This window comes from Lolium perenne, chromosome 1, assembly GCF_019359855.2.
Source record: "Lolium perenne isolate Kyuss_39 chromosome 1, Kyuss_2.0, whole genome shotgun sequence".
Lineage (NCBI taxonomy): Eukaryota > Viridiplantae > Streptophyta > Magnoliopsida > Poales > Poaceae > Lolium > Lolium perenne.
In genome coordinates, this window is record NC_067244.2 from 40,635,245 (window position 1) to 40,643,240 (window position 7,996).

Sequence of the window (7,996 nt, forward strand, 5' to 3'; positions counted from 1 at the left end):
CAAATTTATAGCACTAGCATTAGGACTTTTAACAAGTTTTTGCAAGAAATTTATAGCTTCAGAGATGTGGCAATCATCAAAATTCAAACCATTATAATCTAAAGTAATGGGATCATCATCCCCAATGTTGGAAAAAAATTCAGCAGCTTTATCACAGGCAGTTTCAGCAGTTTTAGCAGTTTTAGGCAGTTTCTCGCGCTTTGCATTAGAAGTGGAAACATTGCTAACACCAATTCTTTTATTATTAATAGTAGGAGGTGCAGCAACATGTGTAGCATTAGCATTACTAGTGGTGGTAATGGTCCAAACTTTAGCTACATTCTTCTCTTTAGCTAGTTTTTCATTTTCTTCTCTATCCCACCTAGCACGCAGTTCAGCCATTAATCTTATATTCTCATTAATTCTAACTTGGATGGCATTTGCTGTAGTAACAATTTTGTTATGATGATTTTCATTAGGCAAAACTTTCGATTTCAAAAGATCAACATCAGCAGCAAGACTATCGACTTTAGAAGCAAGTATATCAATTTTCCCAAGCTTTTCTTCAACAGATTTGTTAAAAGCAGTTTGTGTACTAATAAATTCTTTAAGCATGGCTTCAAGTCCAGGGGGTGAACTCCTATTATTGTTGTAAGAATTCCCATAAGAATTACCATTGCCGTTGCCATTATTATAAGGATATGGCCTATAGTTGTTACTAGAATGGTTCCGGTAAGCATTGTTGTTGAAATTATTATTTTTAATGAAGTTCACATCAACATGTTCTTCTTGTGCAACCAATGAAGCTAATGGAACATTATTAGGATCAATATTAGTCCTATCATTCACAAGCATAGACATAATAGCATCAATCTTATCACTCAAGGAAGAAGTTTCTTCGACAGAATTTACCTTCTTACCTTGTGGAGCTCTTTCCGTGTGCCATTCAGAGTAGTTGATCATCATATTATCAAGAAGCTTTGTTGCTTCACCAAGAGTGATGGACATAAAGGTACCTCCAGTAGCTGAATCCAATAAATTCCGCGAAGAAAAATTTAGTCCTGCATAGAAGGTTTGGATGATCATCCAAGTAGTCAGTCCATGGGTTGGGAAATTTTTAACCAAAGATTTCATTCTTTCCCAAGCTTGAGCAACATGTTCAGTATCTAATTGTTTAAAATTCATTATGCTACTCCTCAAAGATATAATTTTAGCAGGGGGATAATATCTACCAATAAAAGCATCCTTGCATTTAGTCCATGAATCAATACTATTCTTAGGCAGAGATAGCAACCAATCTTTAGCTCTTCCTCTTAATGAGAAAGGGAACAATTTTAATTTTATTATGTCACCATCTACATCCTTATACTTTTGCATTTCACATAATTCAACAAAATTATTAAGATGGGCAGCAGCATCATCAGAACTAACATTAGAAAATTGCTCTCGCGTAACAAGATTTAGTAAAGCAGGTTTAATTTCAAAGAATTCTGCTGTAGTAGCAGGTGGAGCAATAGGTGTGCATAAGAAATCATTATTATTTGTGGTTGTGAAATCACACAACTTAGTATTTTCAGGGTTGGCCATTTTAGCAACAGTAAATAAAGCAAACTAGATAAAGTAAATGCAAGTAACTAATTTTTTTGTGTTTTTGATATAGCAAACAAGATAGCAAATAAAGTAAAACTAGCAACTAATTTTTTGTATTTTGATTTTAGTGCAGCAAACAAAGTAGTAAATAAAACTAAGCAAGACGAAAACAAAGTAAAGAGATTGAGAAGTGGAGACTCCCCTTGCAGCGTGTCTTGATCTCCCCGGCAACGGCGCCAGAAAAAGCTGCTTGATACGCGTTCAACACACGTTCGTTGGGAACCCCAAGAGGAAGGTATGATGCGCACAGCGGCAAGTTTCCCTCAGTATGAAACCAAGGTTATCGAACCAGTAGGAGCCAAGAAGCACGTTGAAGGTTGATGGCGGCGGGATGTAATGCGGCGCAACACCAGGGATTCCGGCGCCAACGTGGAACCTGCACAACACAACCAAAGTACTTTGCCCCAACGAAACAGTGAGGTTGTCAATCTCACCGGCTTGCTGTAACAAAGGATTAACCGTATTGTGTGGAAGATGATTGTTTGCGAGAAAACGATAGAACAAGTATTGCAGTAGATTGTATTTCAGTAAAGAGAATTGGACCGGGGTCCACAGTTCACTAGAGGTGTCTCTCCCATAAGATAAACAGCATGTTGGGTGAACAAATTACAGTTGGGCAATTGACAAATAAAGAGAGCATGACCATGCACATACATATCATGATGAGTATAGTGAGATTTAATTGGGCATTACGACAAAGTACATAGACCGCCATCCAACTGCATCTATGCCTAAAAAGTCCACCTTCAGGTTATCATCCGAACCCCCTCCAGTATTAAGTTGCAAAGCAACAGACAATTGCATTAAGTATGGTGCGTAATGTAATCAACAACTACATCCTTAGACATAGCATCAATGTTTTATCCCTAGTGGCAACAGCACAACACAACCTTAGAACTTTACATCCTTTGTCCCGGTGTCAATGCAGGCATGAACCCACTATCGAGCATAAATACTCCCTCTTGGAGTTACAAGCATCTACTTGGCCAGAGCATCTACTAGTAACGGAGAGCATGCAAGATCATAAACAACACATAGATATAACTTTGATAATCAACATAACAAGTATTCTCTATTCATCAGATCCCAACAAACGCAACATATAGAATTACAGATAGATGATCTTGATCATGTTAGGCAGCTCACAAGATCCGACAATGATAGCACAATGGGGAGAAGACAACCATCTAGCTACTGCTATGGACCCATAGTCCAGGGGTAGACTACTCACACATCACTCCGGAGGCGACCATGGCGGCGTAGAGTCCTCCGGGAGATGATTCCCCTCTCCGGCAGGGTGCCGGAGGCGATCTCCTGGATCCCCCGAGATGGGATCGGCGGCGGCGGCGTCTCTGGAAGGTTTTCCGTATCGTGGCTCTCGGTACTGGGGGTTTCGCGACGGAGGCTATTTGTAGGCGGAAGGGCAGGTCAAGAGGCGGCACGGGGGCCCCACACCACAGGGCCGCGCGGCCAAGGGGGGGCCGCGCAGCCCTATGGTTTGGGCTCCTCGTGGCCCCACTTCGTCTCCTCTTCGGACTTCTGGAAGCTTCGTGGCAAAATAGGCCCCTGGGCGTTGATTTCGTCCAATTCCGAGAATATTTCGTTACTAGGATTTCTGAAACCAAAAACAGCAGAAAAACAAAGAATCGGCACTTCGGCATCTTGTTAATAGGTTAGTTCCAGAAAATGCACGAATATGACATAAAGTGTGCATAAAACATGTAGATAACATCAATAATGTGGCATGGAACATAAGAAATTATCGATACGTCGGAGACGTATCAAGGAAGAGCTAAAGATTGGTTGCTATCTCTGCCTAAGAATAGTATTGATTCATGGACTAAATGCAAGGATGCTTTTATTGGTAGATATTATCCCCCTGCTAAAATTATATCTTTGAGGAGTAGCATAATGAATTTTAAACAATTAGACACTGAGCATGTTGCACAAGCATGGGAAAGAATGAAATCTTTGGTTAAAAATTGCCCAACCCATGGACTGACTACTTGGATGATCATCCAAACCTTCTATGCAGGACTAAATTTTTCTTCGCGGAATTTATTGGATTCAGCTGCTGGAGGTACCTTTATGTCCATCACTCTTGGTGAAGCAACAAAGCTTCTTGATAATATGATGATTAACTACTCTGAATGGCACACGGAAAGAGCTCCACAAGGTAAGAAGGTAAATTCTGTCGAAGAAACCTCTTCCTTGAGTGATAAGATTGATGCTATTATGTCTATGCTTGTGAATGATAGGACTAATGTTGATCCTAATAATGTTCCGTTAGCTTCATTGGTTGCTCAAGAAGAACATGTTGATGTAAACTTCATTAAAAATAATAATTTCAACAACAATGCTTACCGGAACAATTCTAGTAACAACTATAGGCCATATCCTTATAATAATGGTAACAGTTATGCTAATTCTTATGGGAATTCTTACAACAATAATAGGAATTCACCCCCTGGACTTGAAGCCATGCTTAAAGAATTTATTAGTACCCAAACTGCTTTTAACAAATCTGTTGAAGAAAAGCTTGGGAAAATTGATATACTTGCTTCTAAAGTCGATAGTCTTGCCTCTGATGTTGATCTTTTGAAATCGAAAGTTATGCCTAATAGGGATATTGAAAATAAAATTGTTACTACAGCAAATGCCATCCAAGTTAGAATTAATGAGAATATAAGATTAATGGCCGAACTGCGTGCTAGGTGGGATAGAGAAGAAAATGAAAAACTAGCTAAAGAGAAGAATGTAGCTAAAGTTTGGACTATTACCACCACAAGCAATGCCAATGCTACACATGTTGCTGCACCTCCTACTATTAATGGTAAAATAATTGGTGTTGGCAATGTTTCTACTCCTAGTGCAAAGCGTACAAAACTGCCTGAAACTGCTAAAACTGCTGAAACTGCCTGTGATAAAGCTGCTGAAATTTTTTCCAACACTGGGGATGATGATCCCATTGCTTTAGATTATAATGGTTTGAATTTTGATGATTGCCACATCTCTGAAGTTATAAAGTTTTTGCAAAAACTTGCTAAAAGTCCTAATGCTAGTGCTATAAATTTAGCTTTCACGCAACATATTACAAATGCTCTCATAAAAGCTAGAGAAGAGAAACTAGAGCGCGAAGCCTCTATTCCTAGAAAGCTAGAGGATGGTTGGGAGCCCATCATTAAGATGAAGGTTAAAGATTTTGATTGTAATGCCTTATGTGATCTTGGTGCAAGTATTTCCGTTATGCCTAAGAAAATCTATAATATGCTTGACTTGCCACCGCTGAAAAATTGTTATTTGGATGTTAATCTTGCTGATCATTCTACAAAGAAACCTTTTGGGAAAGTTGATAATGTTCGCATTACCGTTAACAATAACCTTGTCCCCGTTGATTTTGTTGTCTTGGATATTGAATGCAATGCATCTTGTCCCATTATATTGGGAAGACCTTTTCTTCGAACCGTTGGTGCTATCATTGATATGAAGGAAGGTAATATTAAATATCAATTTCCTCTCAAGAAAGGTATGGAACACTTCCCTAGAAAGAGAATGAAGTTACCTTTTGATTCTATTATTAGAACAAATTATGATGTTGACACTTCGTCTCTTGATAATACTTGATACACACTTTCTGCGCCTAGCTGAAAGGCGTTAAAGAAAAGCGCTTATGGGAGACAACCCATGTGTTTTTACCTACAGTACTTTGTTTTTATTTTGTGTCTTGGAAGTTGTTTACTACTGTAGCAACCTCTCCTTATCTTAGTTTAGTGTTTTGTTGTGCCAAGTAAAGTCGTTGATAGTAAAGTTCATACTAGATTTGGATTACTGCGCAGAAACAGATTTCTTTGCTGTCACGAATCTGGGCTGTTTTCTCTGTAGGTAACTCAGAAAATTATGCCAATTTATGTGAGTGATCCTCAGATATGTACGCAACTTTTATTCAATTTTAGCATTTTCATTTGAGCAAGTCTGGTGCCTCGATAAAATTCGTCAATACGAACTGTTCTGTTTTGACAGATTCTGCCTTTTATTTCGCATTGCCTCTTTTGCTATGTTGGATGAATTTCTTTGATCCATGAATGTCCAGTAGCTTTATGCAATGTCCAGAAGTGTTAAGAATGATTATGTCACCTCTGAACATGTTAATTTTTATTGTCGCTAACCCTCTAATGAGTTGTTCTAAGTTTGGTGTGGAGGAAGTTTTCAAGGATCAAGAGAGGAGTATGATGCAACATGATCAAGGAGAGTGAAAGCTCTAAGCTTGGGGATGCCCCGGTGGTTCACCCCTGCATATTCTAAGAAGACTCAAGCGTCTAAGCTTGGGGATTCCCAAGGCATCCCCTTCTTCATCGACAACATTATCAGGTTCCTCCCCTGAAACTATATTTTTATTCCATCACATCTTATGTGCTTTTCTTGGAGCGTCGGTTTGTTTTTGTTTTTGTTTTGTTTGAATAAAATGGATCCTAGCATTCACTTCATGGGAGAGAGACACGCTCCGCTGTAGCATATGGACAAATATGTCCTTAGCTTCTACTCATAGTATTCATGGCGAAGTTTCTTCTTCGTTAAATTGTTATATGGTTGGAATTGGAAAATGATATATGTAGTAATTGCTATAAATGTCTTGGGTAATGTGATACTTGGAAATTGTTGTGCTCAAGTTTAAGCTCTTGCATCATATGCTTTGCACCCATTAATGAAGAAATACATAGAGCATGCTAAAATTTGGTTTGCATATTTGGTCTCTCTAAGGTCTAGATAATTTCTAGTATTGAGTTTGAACAACAAGGAAGACGGTGTAGAGTCTTATAATGTTTACAATATGTCTTTTATGTGAGTTTTGCTGCACCGGTTCATCCTTGTGTTTGTTTCAAATAGCCTTGCTAGCCTAAACCTTGTATTGAGAGGGAATACCTCTCATGCATCCAAAATACTTGAGCCAACCACTATGCCATTTGTGTCCACCATACCTACCTACTACATGGTATTTCTCCGCCATTCCAAAGTAAATTGCTTGAGTGCTACCTTTAAAATTCCATCATTCACCTTTGCAATATATAGCTCATGGGACAAATAGCTTAAAAACTATTGTGGTATTGAATATGTACTTATGCACTTTATCTCTTATTAAGTTGCTTGTTGTGCGATAACCATGTTCACTGGGGACGCCATCAACTACTCTTTGTTGAATTTCATGTGAGTTGCTATGCATGTTCGTCTTGTCTGAAGTAAGAGAGATCTACCACCTTATGGTTAAGCATGCATATTGTTAGAGAATAACATTGGGCCGCTAACTAAAGCCATGATCCATGGTGGAAGTTTCAGTTTTGGACATATATCCTCAATCTCATATGAGAAAATTATTAATTGTTGTTACATGCTTATGCATAAAAGAGGAGTCCATTATCTGTTGTCTATGTTGTCCCGGTATGGATGTCTAAGTTGAGAATAATCAATAGCGAGAAATCCAATGCGAGCTTTCTCCTTAGACCTTTGTACAGGCGGCATAGAGGTACCCCTTTGTGACACTTGGTTAAAACATGTGCATTGTGATGATCCGGTAGTCCAAGCTAATTAGGACAAGGTGCGGGCACTATTAGTATACTATGCATGAGGCTTGCAACTTGTAAGATATAATTTACATGATACATATGCTTTATTACTACCGTTGACAAAATTGTTTCATGTTTTCAAAATCAAAGCTCTAGCACAAATATAGCAATCGATGCTTTTCCTCTATGGAGGACCATTCTTTTACTTTCATTGTTGAGTCAGTTCACCTATTTCTCTCCACCTCAAGAAGCAAACACTTGTGTGAACTGTGCATTGATTCCTACATACTTGCATATTGCACTTATTATATTACTCTATGTTGACAATATCCATGAGATATACATGTTACAAGTTGAAACCAACCGCTGAAACTTAATCTTCCTTTGTGTTGCTTCAATGCTTTTACTTTGAATTATTGCTTTATGAGTTAACTCTTATGCAAGACTTATTGATGCTTGTCTTGAAGTACTATTCATGAAAAGTCTTTGCTATATGATTCACTTGTTTACTCATGTCATATACATTGTTTTGATCGCTGCATTCACTACATATGCTTTACAAATAGTATGATCAAGGTTATGATGGCATGTCACTCCAGAAATTATCTTTGTTATCGTTTTACCTGCTCGGGACGAGCAGAACTAAGCTTGGGGATGCTGATACGTCTCCAACGTATCGATAATTTCTTATGTTCCATGCCACATTATTGATGTTATCTACATGTTTTATGCACATTTTATGTCATATTCGTGCATTACGGAACTAACCTATTAACAAGATGCCGAAGTGCCGATTCTTGTTCTGCTGT